Source organism: Zeugodacus cucurbitae, chromosome 4 (genome assembly GCF_028554725.1).
Source record: "Zeugodacus cucurbitae isolate PBARC_wt_2022May chromosome 4, idZeuCucr1.2, whole genome shotgun sequence".
Taxonomy (NCBI): Eukaryota; Metazoa; Arthropoda; class Insecta; order Diptera; family Tephritidae; genus Zeugodacus; species Zeugodacus cucurbitae.
This window is the reverse complement of record NC_071669.1, coordinates 22,672,238-22,689,692: the sequence shown is the minus strand read 5'-3', so window position 1 is coordinate 22,689,692 and position 17,455 is coordinate 22,672,238. Positions and strand designations below refer to the sequence as shown.

At 37.5% G+C, this 17,455-nt stretch overlaps 1 protein-coding gene across 1 annotated transcript in view; it reads left to right on the top strand.

Moving 5' to 3' along the window:
• The first annotated feature begins 14,887 nt into the window (after positions 1 to 14,887).
• Positions 14,888 to 17,455, top strand: part of LOC105214590 (bicaudal D-related protein homolog) — an 83,855-nt gene continuing 81,287 nt past the window's right edge. Inside the window, exon 1 of the mRNA XM_011188102.3 lies at positions 14,888 to 15,343. The gene's annotated coding sequence lies outside the window, so the exon portion shown is untranslated. The remainder of the gene's footprint in view (positions 15,344 to 17,455) is intronic.

The following is a 17,455-nucleotide window of genomic DNA, read 5'->3' as shown; positions in this document are numbered from 1 at the left end:
GTTTTTTCATAATTGTTTAGGCTTTTCCGTCACCTAACAGATTGTTCTAGCCTGAGCCCCAGTAAGATTCTCTATGCATACATTCTTCCGATTTCCTGAGAAGTCATTTAATAGGTGTCCTCATTGTCAGACGATTCTGAAAAGAGCACATTGTGTTTCTTGACTGGGAGCATTGTCATGCAGATGTTTTTGAAGGGTCATTAAAAGGCAAGTAGGTCAAAGTGCGGTGATGGTAGTCAACCACGGGGTCTGTCACTAGAAAATCGTATTTGATTAAGTATGTTGATTCCTCTGAAAGCATTGTCAAACATTACAGTAATTGTTGATGCTTAATTAGTTATTTAAATGGAAATTTCCCTGCTTCTTTTACTATAACTAAGACTGTTGATATCACAAAATCCTCTAAATTTTTTGCACACACAGTAGATAGGGTAGGTAAAGTGGTTGTCAGATGACGCACCTAGGCCTTTACGAGGGCTATTGTGAATTCGCCAGGACTGAAGCCTCTTACACTACAATGTCCTCTTTGAACCACTCTGTGGCTTTTATAAAGTTGAGCAGCTCAACAAGTTTAACGTGCGCAACTTCCGGGATTTCGTCTAGAATACCGGGTCCGATAGTTGTGAATCTTTTCCTGTACAATGCTTTGCATTCACATAGAAGATGCACAACAGTCTCTTCTTCTTCTATTTCTTGACAGCTTCTACAGTAGTCATTGTTTGGTAACCTCAGTCTGTCGGCATGTCTTCCTATAAGACAATGACCAGTTAGCTCTCCAACTAGAGTTCTTAGAGTTGTCCTTCCTTTTAAATTTCAGTAGTCGGCTCGTACGGCCTTTATTCCAATTAGGCCACGTCTGTCTGCTAGTTGAACAAGTCATAGATTCTATCCACTTGGTTTCAGCCCAATCTATGACCTGCTTATCAATTAAGTGTTTACAAGTGTCCAACGGTATGCTCGAGTAAAGAGGATAATCTTTACTCGAATCCAACTACAAGGTTGGGCCTGCTCTGACTAGTTCATCTGTCACACAGTTACCTGGAATATCACTGTGTCCAGGAATCCATTGCAGGTTTATCATGTAGTATGAAGTCAGTTGCGATTAACAGAAGGTTTCAAGACCGGAGCATTATCATGTAGGGACCGAGAAGGTAATCTGGTAACGGATGTCCAGAGCACACTGGGATTATGGAGGGAACACTTCTCCGACCTGCTCAATGGCAGTGAAAGTACAACACCAGGAGATGGCGAACCCGATTCCCCAATCGATGACGATGGAATAGATGTTCCATTACCCGACCATGAAGAAATTCGAATAGCAATTACCCGCTTGAAGAACAACAAAGCGGCGGGGGCCGATGGATTACCGGCCGAGCTATTCAAATACGGCGGCGAAGAACTGATAAGGTGCATGCATCAGCTTCTTTGTAGAATATGGTCGGAAGAAAGCATGCCTGACGATTGGAATCTTAGTGTGCTCTGCCCAATCCATAAGAAGGGAGACCCCACAATCTGCGCCAACTACCGTGGTATAAGTCTCCTCAATATCGCATATAAGGTTTTGTCGAGCGTATTGTGTGAAAGACTAAAGCCCACCGTCAACGAACTGATTGGACCTTATCAGTGTGGCTTTAGACCTGGAAAATCCACAATGGACCAGATATTCACCATGCGCCAAATCTTGGAAAAGACCCGAGAGAGAAGAATCGATACTCACCATCTTTTTATCGATTTTAAAGCTGCCTTCGATAGCACGAAAAGGAGCTGCCTTTATGCCGCGATGTCTGAATTTGGTATCCCTGCAAAACTAATACGGCTATGTAAGCTGACGTTGAGCAACACCAAAAGCTCCGTCAGGATCGGGAAGGACCTCTCCGAGCCGTTCGATACCAAACGAGGCTTCAGACAGGGTGACTCACTATCGTGCGACTTCTTCAATCTATTGCTGGAAAAAATAATACGAGCTGCAGAACTAAATAGAGTGCGTACAATCTTCTACAAGAGTGTACAGCTCCTGGCGTATGCCGATGATATTGATATCATCGGAAGCAACAACCGCGCCGTTTGTTCTGCGTTTTCCAGACTAGATAAAGAAGCGAAGCGTATGGGTCTGGTGGTGAATGAGGACAAGACGAAATATCTCCTGTCATCAAACAAACAGTCAGCGCACTCGCGTCTTGGCTCCCACGTCACTGTTGACAGTCATAACTTTGAAGTTGTAGATAATTTCGTTTATCTGGGAACCAGCATTAACAACACCAACAATGTCAGCCTTGAAATCCAACGCAGAATCACTCTTGCCAACAGGTGCTACTTTGGACTGAGTAGGCAATTGAAAAGTAAAGTCCTCTCTCGACGAACCAAAATCAAACTCTATAAGTCGCTCATTATTCCCGTCCTGATGTATGGCGCTGAAGCGTGGACGATGACAACATCCGATGAGACGACTCTTGGGGTTTTCGAGAGAAAGGTTTTGCGCAAGATTTATGGTCCTCTGAACATTGGCAACGGCGAATACCGCAGACGATGGAACGATGAGCTGTACGATTTATACGACGACATTGACATAGTTCAGCGAATAAAAAGACAGCGGCTACGCTGGCTAGGCCATGTTGTACGGATGGAAGAAAACACTCCAGCTCTGAAAGTATTCGATGCAGTACCCGCTGGAGGAAGCCGCGGAAGAGGACGACCTCCACTCCGGTGGAAAGACCAAGTGCAAAGTGACCTGGCTTCACTTGGTGTTTCCAGTTGGCGCCAAAAAGCAAAAAGGAGGAATGAGTGGCGCGCTCTGGTGGATTCGGCTATAATCGCTTAAAGCGGTTCCTACGCCAAATATATATATATATGAAGTCAGTTTCAGTAATATTTCAAGGAATTGTTTTACTATCTTAGAGAAAATCCTTAGGGTCTTAAGTGATTTTAAAGCCACTTGGCTGTCTGTAAAAATATATATATTTCTCATCGTAAGCCCCCAATTTGCCAGCAAAATCAGACCAGTATGCCATACGTCATGATCGGCCTTACCCCTACTGTATAGAGCCAATGAGTTATTCGAGGCGTTAGTCCCCATTTTTAGGTCCTACCCTCCTTTTACAGGTGTAAAGTGCTTAGAAATCCTAAAATCAATTGAGGAAAAACCTGTACCAAAGGGCAGTCTTTGTACTGAGAAAGATAGCCAAAGATCAGCAGCTGGCATCTCAGTTGATGAAGACGAAAGGAGGGACGGTTTTCTTTATAATTTTCATGACAGATCACGGCAAGGTAATGGATCTAGAGGGCTTGCATCTGAAGATTACTCATAAAAACTTATTCGCATTAAATAAATTTGAAATTTTTTTAAGATTGAATTTATTTCACTAAAGGAAATCTTTACATTTATCACTTAATTAAAATATTTGAATTATGTATATCTTATACGAAACTTTTACATAATAGCTGTTAACGGCATGCTATTTCCATTTCTATGGAATGACTTGTGGAACGTAAGCTCCACCGGCTTTCTCTGATTTCATACAACGGCCAATTGACTTTCGCAATGATTCTATGTTTGGACGTAGTAAGTAGTTCAACATACGCGAACCAAGTACGGCAGCGGCGGCATTGATTTTCATTGAAATCGAATCGTTAACAGCAACAATCAAATGCATTACATCTGCTGCCCGCTAACAACCACACGCATGCGCAATAAAAATGAAATACTATGAAATACTTGAGTTAAAACAAAACTGGCAGCGGTAGCTCGTCAAACGGCCGCAACATGAACAATAACTTAGCGTCAATTGAAGCAGCCGACAAGCAATTAAGCGGAAGCCCCGATATTATTGTATGCCGGCAACAAGTAATTTGTTGTAACTTTGTTGTTGTATTCGACTTGTAAGTTGCATTTGAAGTTGTTATCAATTTGCCTTTGATTTACTGTTTTTGTAGCTCTGCGCGTTGCGCTTGAGTGTCTTCTGAAGGTTCTCTAACCCTTGCGACATGCGTAGCACCGGCTGGACTTGCAGTGCTCGGTGCTTGCACTGTGATTACTCGGCTTGGTTGGCTTGGCTGCCACCTCAATTTAGTCAAGCGTGACCAGCAAGAACTGGCTCTTATTAATTAGCCTCGTTCTAGGCGGTAGTGGCAAATTGCCGTCGACAATGGTCGTACAATCGAATGTGGATGGTCACTGTGCCTAGTATGTGTGTGCAGGTCTTAATGTATTGCTTCGGGATGTCTTAACTCTGTGTTGAAACATGAGCAGCCAATGCACTCGATTCTTACAATTTGAAGTGGAGACTCGGAAGCTTCAAATCACATTTCCGCTTGGTTTGATACTGAGTAAATTACAGATTATTTGAAATCATTAAGGTTCATTAAATCTTTCATATCATAAGATCCGTGAAATTTTTAACAGCAGAATTGAAGTAAAAGACGACAGGAACTAATATATCTATATTACATATTTTGTTGCAATTTAAATCGGGATATATCTTACATTTCGACAAACTGTTACTTTCTCTTAAAACCTTTTATTTATGTTTTACTTTTCGTTTTCTATGGTAAGCTTTTCGCTGGAATATATGTATTTGAGGAAGCAAAGACGGTACCAGGAGTATAGAACCAAAAAAAACCAAACATGTTTTGACTATATTTTATGCTTCAAAACCATATCAATAAAACCTGCAGTAAAACACTTTCAGAAGTCGGCCCCCTTTATTATATAATATATACATCATGGAATTTTAAGTAAATGAGGAATATTCATCTCAGTCCATACATATAATACCAAATGAGCTACATTATGAGACTATCACTATAGATTCTAAACTCAGTCGTCTTAAAATAGAAAAAGTATACCAAAATTTCTCGAACGAAGACGTTACGTCTCTCGGTCCCGTTGAAAAAGCGAAGTGTGCATTAATATCGCTCAAAATTTTATATAAACAGCGGTTCTAATGTAATATAATATTAATTAGCTTTGCACTAATGACAAGATCGTTGAATATTTCGACATATGACAGTTTTGTCAGCATTCATTATAGGTTTCGTTCAACTTGCTGCACGCTCGAAATCATAGTATCCAGTAACAATAAAACTTATATTTATGTACATATGCCTATGTAATAAGTATAAAAAATTTATATATTTTCTCTCCTTTCCACCATTTTCTTAATTTGTTTTTGCCTACTCATTCTATGCATCTTCCATAACTTTTTCATTGTTCGTTTTAGTTACAAGTCTGACTCAGCTTTTCTTTACGTCCGTATAATGAGTACCTAAACCATGGGCGATCAGTTAGACGCAGTGACCATGATTTGGTACAGAGCAACCGAGTGAAACGTTCTTGTGTTATTTACTAGTGTACCACAAATAATATAACGTCTGCTGTACTGCTACAATTAACAGTTGGAAAATTCACCGGAGTGAATGCACGAACTCGACACCGAATCTCTCTCCCACCACGAATCCCACCCCGACTTTGCGCTCCTTTATATGGCGGCTGTAGTAGATGTAAAAGGGAACCACCTTCTTCCATCCTTGCCCCATCCATAGTATTTATTGGAAGACGGTGATGTCAACCTTTTCTCTTACGAGGACATCAACCAGTTGGACAGAGGCACCTTCCCAATTAAGGGTCTGGACATTCCAGGTGCATGCCCTTAACTCATAGTCGTTAATACATTTGCAGTGGTCGTCAACAAAAGGAGGGTCTCTCATCCGAAGCTGTTGTTTCCTTTTTATTGAGGAGGTTTTTAGGTGTGGTGGATCCCAAACCCTACGCACAATCGCATAAGCGCAATTCGCCATCTCACTTTAGCTCGCCTACAAACGGATGTCTGGTGGCTATCCAGAGGATACTTGGTCTAAGACCGGAAGTCGTTGCTGCTTGAGCCATATGCAAAAGAATTGTTCCTGGGAGAGCCCAAGTGAATGACTTTCCTCACTAACGAACATGATTCCATGCTCCATGATGGGTTAATGTGCTAAAATCTATTGTTAGAAACAACAAATGGTCCCATCAAAACAAGGCCAGAGGTTCCTATTAGTGGTTTGCTTGTCTACTCTATAGAATCCAGCTTAACTTAAAATCATCGAAATCCAGGCCATTGTACACCCCAAGACGGATATAAACGGTCATAGAAAGCTTGACTATTTCGATCGAACAGCATTGGTTGTAAATTTTGAAGAATCAATATAGAACAATAAGCATTATGCAGCAAGAAGAATATGTGGTATTAAGGTAGTAAAATATCTTTAGAAGATACATACATATATTAGTTTTATGTACAGTTTTACACTATACATAGGTATGCCGAAAAATTTGCATGTTTACATATATATGTATGTAGATAGACACACCCAATATTGCAATAGGAATACAACAATGGTCATCGTAAACAGCTGAATTGCTGCAACAGCAACGAGAATTCTACAAACAATATTTAGAACAAACCTGAATTGCATACGGTTACACCAGTATGTCAGCACACACATGCATTCATATACACTTGAACTTCCATAACTCGAACTCTTGAATTGGCAATAGAAGTCAAATTCCATACCCATTACCTTCCATAACTCGAAATTCCAAATTCCATACCCATTACCTTCTCTAGCTCGAAATTTTTTGAGTATTATGGTGATTCGAGTTAGAGAAGTTCAACTGTATCTCAAAATAGAAAGGATATTTTTGTAAAAAATAATAGTTCGCTTTAGACAAGTTCTTTGTTGAATGAACTCAGCTTTAGTACAGATTAGAATGTGGAGATAAAATGCCGCAAGGTGGCTAAAATTAAGGTTTGGCTAAGAATCCAATCAACAGGCAAAGTTCTAGGCAACTAATTCGGCACAAATATTGAAGGCAGGTGCTATAGTGGTTGCTGTTCACAAAGCAATTGTTCGATGTAAATAATCCTTTCAACCTTGAGTTATTACTAAAGATATATCAAACACATCAGAACATATACAGGTAGTAATAACGTTTCGTGATTAAAAACTATGATATATTATTTGATAAGGACTGAGAACATGTTTGAAATATTTGTTATTTAATCCAAAGCCAATCTGTCCAGTTCGTCTAGTCAGCTTACACAGCCGTATTAGTTTTGCGGGGATACCAAATTCAGACTTCGCGGCATAAAGGCAGCTCCTTTTCGTGCTGTCGAAAGCAGCTTTATAATCGACAAAGAGATGGTGTGTGTCGACCCTCTTTTCACGCGTCTTCTCCAAGGTTTGACGCATGGTGAATATCTGATCAGTTGTTGATTTTCCAGGTCTAATGCCACACTGATAAGGTCCAATAAGTGTGTTAACGATGGGCTTTAGTTTTTCATACAGTACACTCGATAGAACCTTATAAGCGATGTTAAGGAGGCTTGTCCCACGGTAGTTGGCGCATATTGTGGGTTCTTTTTGTGGATATGCTTTCTTCCGACCACACTTCGCAAAGAAGCTGATGCATGCACCTTATCAGTTCTTCGCCGCCATATTTGAATAGCTCGGTCGACAATCCATGGCCCCTGCCGCCTTGTTGTTCTTCAAACAAGTAATTGGTATTCGAATTACTTCACGGTCGGGCAATGGAACATCTGTTCCATCGTTGTCGATTGGGGAATCGGGTGCGCCATCTCCTGGCGTTGTACTTTCCCTACCATTCAGCAGTCTGGAGAAGTGTTCCTTCCACAAACTCAGTATACTCTGGTCACCGACTACTAGATCACCTCTGGGGGTCCTACAGGTGTGTGCTCCGGTCTTGAAACCTTCAGTTAGTCGCCGGATTTTTTCGTAGAATTTTCGAGCATTACCCCTGTCGGCCAGCTTGTCAAGCTCTTCATACTCACGCATTTCGGCCTCTTTCTTTTTGTGTCTGCAAATGCGTCTCTCTTCCCTCTTCAGGACAGAATCTAACAATATCAAACAAATAAACTCTCCGAAGCTACCGGGAACGAATTGAGACACTAATCAACTTTTCCATAAATTTTAACTGATTTTATTTTTAAAGCACTAAACAATCGATCACCTCTAAAAAAATACCCCGAACCTCTTCTACCAGTGATCTTCATCTGCCTTAAATATGTACTCACTAATGGTTTCTGTAAGTAGGATAAGTATACCTCAGTTCCAGTCTCATTTAAAATTTGTCAGATTATAGGTGTAAACCTTTTTATAGAATTCGTATTTTTATAAACGATAAACTATTTTCGAGGATTGTGGATTACTTGATTTTAGGTGTCGCTTCAATATTACTATTAACTAAAACACGTTTGTAGTTGTTGTTGGCGTAGGTAGGGCCAAGCTACCTGCTTCATTTAACGGGAGACCCAGGAAACACTCCACCCTCAAAACTGTCGGTTCTATGCCACAGGGCTGTTATTTCGACGATTTAAACCTCTTTGGATCGGTAGGATGTGAGTTGTTCTCTTTTTACTGTCGTCTGCTATAAAGAGTGCAAATTCGTTGAATCATATTGCAATAATATTCACGTGTGCTGAATAACTTCTATTGATTGCTCTGTATAATTTTATTTTTACTATCGCTAAAGGTCAAATCTCAAGCGATTTTTATACTATTGAGTCTTCATTATGTAAAAAATAACATTTATAAACCTGCAGAAATATTAAAATATTGTCATTAATTAAATTGGCATAACCTCAATGTGCGGATGAACGATATTTAATAACTGTCAAAAATGTGAAAGACCTCAAGTTCAAATTTTATTAGTTCAATGCCGCTGGCCCTTTACTTTTTATACATATGCAAATAAAGTGATTACAATACAGTTAAATTGCAAATAAATTAAGACAAAAGCAACAACAAAAGGAGTAACTATGCAGTTACCCTTCGTTGGCATTCAAGCGACGCCATGATTATGCCAATGAGATTAAAAACAAACGGCACGACACATTTCACCACAATAAAAACCAAATAAAACTCATTACAATTGGCTGTGGCCAACAAAGCGGCGCAATGGCACACATAAGCCGCGGCAAATAATAAATGGCAGCGGCAGTAATAAAGACAAAGCATAATATAAACCAGCCCCCAACAATTGCAACACCAACCCAGCCACCGACCGCACCACCCGCCTCACCAGCACAGAGCACCAGAAATGTTGGCGCAAAAATCTGACCCTGTGCGACGCAACGCGGCAAAGTAAGGTCAATTTGGCAACAACAACGAAAATCAGAGCAACAGTAATAACAGCGTGTAAAAGCCACATGCATTGCAATGTACTATTTGACATATGTTGGAACAACAACAACAACAACAACAAATGTATGTATGTATGTATGTGTGTATTTTATAGCAGAATGAACGCAGTGGCACAATAAACCAACTGGGCGTGGGAATTCCGAATTGAATCGACAGCTGTAGGCAACTACAACAAAAACAACAACAATAAAGCCGGTCGGTGTCATTGCGACTGGGCTTGGTTGATGCCACACAAGAAACAGCAGAAAAGGCAACAACAACAACTGGGTGATATGAATGGATTTGCATAGCAATATATATACACAGTTCTATACACAACAAAGAACACATCATACATACATACATATATACGCTATTATTTGGCAATCAAAAAGGTACTTGCTTCTAACCCGCTCAATTGTTGTTGTGCCACTTACATATACATATGTGTGTAGCGCTCACTGTGGGAACGCTTGTAGTTCGGTGAATTCCAGCATTACGAAATCGTCGAAACAGTTATGAAAATTCTTGGGCGTACCGAAATCCAGGAATTAAATGTGGGCCAAACCACAAATGCAACAGCCAGCGACACATTAACACAACAAGCAAAACTTTTACACCGGTTGCTACTAGCAACAACAACAACACAAGTGCCAAAGGCGGCAAGTGCAAACAAGGCACCTTCGGATTACCGAGCAATATCTGGCAAATCGTTGAGTAAATTGTATTATGACCAATGAAAATCTTGTTTTCGGTTAATTAAAAGTGCAGTCAATCTACTCAATTAAGCAGAACACAGACGGGAAGAGAGAGAGCACCGGACATAGAAATATACACACACACACACATACATATTCAAACGAGTGCATTTGTTAGCATGCGCTTCGGTAGTGCGAAAACCCACAATGCACTGTGATTTCGAGAGCGAGAGTGATGCAGTCCACTAAGTTGGGTGAGAGAGTTTCGCTCTCTGTCATGCCGAACATATGGGAAAGCACGGAAAGCAGGAATAAGTTAAAGTTGGTAAATTGCAAAGTTAACAAAGGCAAAGCGCTGGAACTAGGTAAACTCTGCGCGTTATAAGAATCGGGTCAATCAAGCGTGGCAATTCACGTTTGGGCAGAAAGATGACTGTAATTGAGTAACGCGGCTGTGAAAGAAGGGCATTAGGGTGTGCGTGTAAGTTTGGGTATCAAATTTCAATGGCCAATGACCAGTATATAATAACAACAACTACAAGTTGCCCGCGAATGAGCGGCAAATGCAGTTGAATGAATTGAGATGAATGGCCATTGGTAGGATATTGGATGAAAAAACAAATATTTTATTTTATAATAGAGAGTTTTATGTTTATTGTCATTTATTATTATAAATATAAATTTTAAGCTAAAAATATTGTTGAGAACATGGATTACAGCATTCGGAACACCCCCGCCAAGAGAAGCTTTTCAAAATCGACTGCTCTAATTTTTTTACATCAACGAGTGTTTATATGAGAGTGGCATTATGAAATTTTCTGCAAAATGACATCAAGTCATCGAATAAAATGGTGCATAACCTTATCCTTCAATTTAACGCAAAAATGATTGGTTTCTTATTACTAGACCTTATATTATTATCCCGAGGAATGAATGGTTCAGTGAAATATGATTCAAACTATCTTTCAAAAGCTGAACAGAATAATTCATGTTTTAAGACAATAAAAACAAGTAAGGAGAGGCTAAGTTCCGGTGCAACCGAACATTTTATACTCTCGCAATGTATTGATATAATTTTATTAAGATAACACCAAATTTGACCCATATGTTCGGCATAAAGTCCAATAGAATAACAAAAATCATCATACAAGGTTTATGAGGGCTGAGGTAATTCCTGAACCAATTTAACACATTTTCACCACCAACAAATATTATATCTAAGATTATATGCTCACTTAATTTGGCTCAGATATTTCACGTATTTACCGATATATGCGGAGTAAACCCACCGCATTTTTGAAAAACCTATAACACTGTGATAGTTTTTTTCCAAAAAAAAAAAAGACAAGACCAAATTCGACGGTTTCCTCCTATTTCGGGTCCTACGAATCGAACTGCATCATTACTTTTTTGAGTTACAATCATGGTTTCATACAAAATTTTTTTTTGAAGTTTTTCATCAAAGTGGCCCATTGTAAGAGAAAGGCACTTTTTTCTTGGTCTCTAACTTTTTTAATGTTGACTTTTTTGGTAAACTTTCTTTAGCAAAGCTTCTCAGAATAAGTCTGTCTTTAAGTTCTTAGAGGACTGTAAACCCCAAAATCAATGTTTTTTGTGTCCTTATAGCCAATATGTCGAAAAAACTGAAATTTAATCAATTTTTTTAATGTTTTTGCCCTCAGGTTTCGTCAATATTTTAATTTACCCTTTGATACTTATACATTAAGTGACATCTTGTAATAGTAAGAAACTTAAGCAAAGACAACGTTCTGAGAAAACTAACCATTAGAAAAAAAGCTTAACAAAATCTGTATTTTTTAAAAAAGCTACACTAACTATGTTTGTATGCTATTTTATTCTTTTTGTATCTTATAACTGTTATTAATAAGTATCATAAATTTGTACATAATATTTAAATTAAATTTAATAAGACATCTATCACTGTCCAACACAAATCAGCAAGCAACGAGTCAAGCTTTTTTCCGCTGTACCAATGCTCAAGGGGGCGGCGACTTGATGAAATCTTTCTCCATGCTCATCGAATTCAGTCGGAACTTGCTGCTCAAAATGGTCCTTGTGATGGTGAAAGAAATAAATTTTTAAGGACATATTCACACCTATTTCTTCAAAAGAGTCTACCATGTCATATACATATTTTTTCCAATCTTCAGACCGGTGCATTCCTAAGCAATGGTTTATAATGTGATGGGGTGTCACTTAATGTAAAGGGTGATTTTTTTGAGGTTAGGATTTTCATGCATTAGTATTTGACAGATCACGTGGGATTTCAGACATGGTGTCAAAGAGAAAGATGCTCAGTATGCTTTGACATTTCATTATGAATAGACTTACTAACGAGCAACGCTTGCAAATCATTGAATTTTATTACCAAAATCAGTGTTCGGTGTTCCGCTTTTTTATCGACAAATTTTGTTCAGCGATGAGGCTCATTTCTGGTTGAATGGCTACGTAAATAAGCAAAATTGCCGCATTTGGGGTGAAGAGCAACCAGAAGCCGTTCAAGAACTGCCCATGCATCCCGAAAAATGCACTGTTTGGTGTGGTTTGTACGCTGGTGGAATCATTGGACCGTATTTTTTCAAAGATGCTGTTGGACGCAACGTTACGGTGAATGGCGATCGCTATCGTTCGATGCTAACAAACTTTTTGTTGCCAAAAATGGAAGAACTGAACTTGGTTGACATGTGGTTTCAACAAGATGGCGCTACATGCCACACAGCTCGCGATTCTATGGCCATTTTGAGGGAAAACTTCGGAGAACAATTCATCTCAAGAAATGGACCCGTAAGTTGGCCACCAAGATCATGCGATTTAACGCCTTTAGACTATTTTTTGTGGGGCTACGTCAAGTCTAAAGTCTACAGAAATAAGCCAGCAACTATTCCAGCTTTGGAAGACAACATTTCCGAAGAAATTCGGGCTATTCCGGCCGAAATGCTCGAAAAAGTTGCCCAAAATTGGACTTTCCGAATGGACCACCTAAGACGCAGCCGCGGTCAACATTTAAATGAAATTATCTTCAAAAAGTAAATGTCATGAACCAATCTAACGTTTCAAATAAAGAACCGATGAGATTTTGAATTTTATGCGTTTTTTTTTTTTAAAAAGTTATCAAGCTCTTAAAAAATCACCCTTTATAAGTATCAAAGGGTAACTTAAAATATTGACGAAACCTGAGGGCAAAAACATTAAAAAAATGGATTAAATTTCAGTTTTTTTTACATATTGGCTATAAGGACACAAAAAACATTGATTTTGGGGTTTACAGTCATCTAAGAACTTAAAGACGGACTTATTCTGAGAAGCTTTGCCAAAGAAAGTTTACCAAAAAAGTCAACATTAAAAAAGTTAGAGACCGAAGAAAAAAGTGCCTTTCTCTTACAATGGGCCACTTTGATGAAAAACTTCAAAAAAAAATTTTGTATGAAACCATGATTGTAACTCAAAAAAGTAATGATGCAGTTCGATTCGTAGGACCCGAAATAGGGGGAAACCGTCGAATTTGGTCTTGTCTTTTTTTTTGACTATCACAGTGTAATTGGTATATGGGAGCTATCATAAAGCGAAGGAATGAGATGGAATTTAAAATTGAGTTATATGGGAAGTAGTCGTGGTTGTGAGCTGATTTTGCCCATTTTTGATATTTGTTATCAGAGTGTCAAGAAAAATTTAATACAATATAATTCCATTGGAATTGGTCGAGTAGTTCCTGTGATATGGTTTTTGAACCATAATATAGTAATATAGTGATTAGAGATATATACAAAAAATCTATTAGGGGGAGGGGCAACGCCCACTTCCCTAAAAAAATTACATCCAAATATGGCCCTTACTAGGACGATTCTTTATACCAAATTTAACTTTTATAACTTTATTTATGGCTTAGTTATGACACTTTATGTGTTTTTGGTGTTCGCCATTTTGTGGGCGTGGTGGGCGTGGCATTGGTCCAAGTTTGCCCATTTTTAATACCAACCTCCTCAGGGTGCCAAGGAATACGTGTTCCAAGCTGAATCTTGACTCAGCTCAATTTTTACTCAAGTTATCCGTTGCACGGACAGACGAACGGACGACGGAGTGAGAGACAGACATCCGGATTTCAACTCGTCTCGTCATCCTAATCATTTTGATATATATAACCCTATATCTAACTCGTTTAGTTTTATGACTTACAAATAACCGTTATGTGAACAAAACTATAATACTCTCTTAGCAACTTTTGTTGCGATAGTATAAAAATTTACTAATAAAATTAATTAGTACTCCTTTATTTGTACATTTTACCTAGAGAAATGTATTTTATTTTTAATAATTCTTAATTTTTATTTGTATTTTACTTTTTCATTCCACAAAGCCGAAAAACTTCTTGCTACTTTTCTTTCAAACCAATTAAAAATACTAAATTTTTCTACCAACTCTCCTAAAATTAAACACTGTCAATCTCTTATGGCTTTTTTAGTTGAATGCACTTTATTGTCAATGTTTTCTTCCAATTCAAGCCTTTCCTAAAACGCTCTCTGACATTGCAATTTCTCACAGTAACTACGATATGCGAGCGAAGCGCTTTTACCATTTTGTGGAACGTAAATTTATCTCAGCCAATCAACTCACCTGCACTTGGCCAACAACATTCATTGCGGCGCTCTTCTTTACGCTCTTTGAGCAAACTAAAAACTCTCTCATTTTGTTTGTCACTTGGGTCGCTTACTAGAGAATTTAGTGAAACTTTAGTAAGGCACCAACATCAATGCTCACTACGCGGCGGTGCCTTATTGTTTACTCAATTGGTAAAACTGTTGGTAAGAGCTAACTGCGAATGTGTGTGTGAGTGTTTATGTTAGTGCTACTTGCTGTTTGTTGGTAGTTTCGTAGAATGCTTTTAAGCCAAAACGCAACGGTTGACTTGGTTACTCACTCTCTAACGACTTTTCAGGCGCGTGTGTGTCTGTGTGCGTGCGTGTTTTGGCTGTGTTTTGGTCTCGGCATTTTGCCATTTCAGTTAATATCGAACATTTGCGCTGAGTTGTTGCTTTCGTGTCTGACGGATAAAAATTCAAATCGTTGTTACTGAAACAACGACAAAACATAACAAAAATAATAAATATACAATAACAATAGCAAAAGCAATAAGCAATAAACAAAACAAAAAACGTTCGTTACCATTAATAACACCGTCGGCAGCAGTTCTTTACCGCGATCCGTGACTTAGTACAACAGCAGTTGTCTTTTACATAAATCACCGCGACTAGACGTCGAATCGGGCGTTAAATTGAAAGCTTCATTAAGGGCTATATAGAGTATACCGCGCGACTTAAACGACAGTGTGTGAACGGTGAAGACGGTGCAGTGTAGGTGAGCAGTAGTGTTTGAGATTTTGTGTGTTGCGAAAAAAGGTGAAAATCAGCAACAAAAACAACAACAAACACGATATAGCATTTCAGTGAAAAGTAAGAAGAAGAAGCAGAAAGAGTGCATGTCACTGCAGAATCAACGATTTTTGTGTTCTTTTTTTTTGCTTTCTTGTTTTTTTTTTTGTTATCGCTGTCTCTGCTGTTTAGCGGGGCAGCACAGCTTTTTGACTTCGATTTTGTTTTGTCAATAAATGTTGTCGCTGAAACAGTAAAGCAGAATTTCCGCGAGTGACACGTACTTAATACTGCTATACAGTTATGCATATATGCATATCTCTTGTGTTGTGAGTGTGTGTTTGAGAATCGTATAAACTGCAAATGATATTTGGCATTGTGCAGAAAAAAATCACAATAACAATAACTAATAAAACAAATTTATATGTAAAACTCTAATGGTTATGCCAATAATCTGAAGCAGAGTTCGAATGACTAGAATACTGAAAGAAAATAAAAAATAAAAATATAAATAGTAAAAAAATAATATTAATAAAATATTGGTGATATACATGCATACATACATATGTAGACATCTGTACTAAAACGGTAAAAGAAACCAATTCTGTGTGAAAATGAAAGTTTTTAAAATATCAAGAAATTTTCGTGTTTATTACTGATTACAAAGTAATCAAATAAATTTAATTTTCTAAAAATTTATTACTCTAAAAGTATATAAATTTCCCCCAAAATAAAATCAGTTCAATAATTTCAGATGATAATTTCAAGAGCGATAGTAAGTAATGACAATTATTTAGTGTCTTCCTAGTGGAAGAATGCAGTTTTGGAAATAATGTCAGTTCATAGTCCTTTGTACCGTAACATTTTCTAGATTCTTTGATATATTTTCCTCCTACTTTTGTAAAATTCTTATAAGAAAACCATGCGCTCCCTCGAATCCTTAGCAAACCTCAACATATAATAGTTTATTTTGTTATTCGGTATTGTCGTAATTTTCTGATTAAGTTTGATCGCAATTTTTGTGTCTAATTGAGACCTGTACTAGGTGTTGTCCACATTATACTCGTATATCCAACATAGTTGGCATGGATGAGCTATAGAACTATAGCAGAACTGTAAATTTTGTCATGTTGTTGAGAAGACATCTCTTGATCGGTCATAATATTGCAATCACTTCATACCTCCTGCTATGTCTGGATATTGAACAATTTTTTTATTATATTTAAGCTTCCTTCTGACACAAATTCTTCTTAAAAAGACCCGAAAATTCAATCATGTTTAACATATGTGTTGAATTTTTGTTTTATTTGGCTCTTCTATACTTGAAAATTGTCCGATAGAAGATGAAATTAAAAACCACATCGTCGAAAAAAATTAAAAATTAAATTATATGAAACTCAATATGAAGTAAGTAAGATAATTAGAATATTTTATAACGATCACTTCTTCTTCTTCTGTATTTATTTCATATATTGTCTCACTTGTCATACTGTTCAGATCTGCTGGTCGGTAATAGTGTAAAAACTTTTTTTAAGCGGAGAAGCAATATAATTTTTTCTCAAACAAGAGAGCTTAAAGAACGCTTAATATCACTATTTTCAAAAAAAATTGTTTATTCTCTTTGCTTAAAATTCATATATGTACAGATCAAAAAAGCATGACAATCTTAATGGAACATTTTAAAAGTACGTAAATCCAGGATCATAGGTTCTTGACGATTCAAAATTATATGATCTTTTTTCAAACCAGTCCTTAGACAATTCGAAATTGCTGTGTTAATTTCATAAAAGAGTTACTTATAGAATTCATGTTCTTAAATATATATACAAATAGAATCTAGAAAAATACTATACAGGGATCTACATGTTTAAGCCGATTATTTTTTCGTTTTCATGATCGAAAAATCTTTAAAAGTCAACCAATTAAGAGCCGACTAATATAAGTAAAATGTTTTTTTATGTTATTTGAAACAACAGTCCAAATCTTCTTAAAAAATCTTATACACCTAGGAAAGGTTTGATAAAATATTTCAATATTTAATTTGAAGGTTTAAAAAATATATATTAATAAAAAATAAAATAATCTAAGTTAATCCCAATGAAATAACCTAATAAAAGAAAACCAGTAAATTCTGAGATAATCTTATAATTTTCGATTTATACCATTTAACACCCTTAAACTCTATATGTGACT